Below are 496 nucleotides of genomic sequence, written 5' to 3' on the forward strand. Positions count from 1 at the left end.
TAAGAAGAGAATTGACTGAGTCCTCAGCCCTAAACGTGACATTTCAGAAGATGAGGCAAGAAGAATTAAGTGCCATAATATGGGAAGGAGTGCTGTGATAAGGCTAACCTTATCAACATGGTAGCTACAATTACATTGGAACTACACTATAAAGCAAAAATTGGGTTAGATAGGGACATGATAGGGGAATTGAACTCATATCTGCACAAGATAAACCCAAGTCAACAATCCAGCATGGAGGTGGGAGAAGTTCAAGAGGTCACAGCCCCTAGCTGAAAACCTATGCAGAATTCTTAGCCGTTGGAGAAAAGGGTCACTTTTTTGTGGGAGTTGAGCATTGGTATGTCCAGGCTGCAAAAAAATGGCACAGTACCCATGTTGGTAGCACTAATGGGACTTGGTGGAAAGAAAGAAAGAAAGAAAGAAAGAAAGAAAGAAAGAAAGAAAGAAAGAAAGAAAGAAAGAAAGAAAGAAAGAAAGAAAGAAAGAAAGAAAA

Source organism: Mus caroli, chromosome X (assembly GCF_900094665.2).
Source record: "Mus caroli chromosome X, CAROLI_EIJ_v1.1, whole genome shotgun sequence".
NCBI lineage: Eukaryota > Metazoa > Chordata > Mammalia > Rodentia > Muridae > Mus > Mus caroli.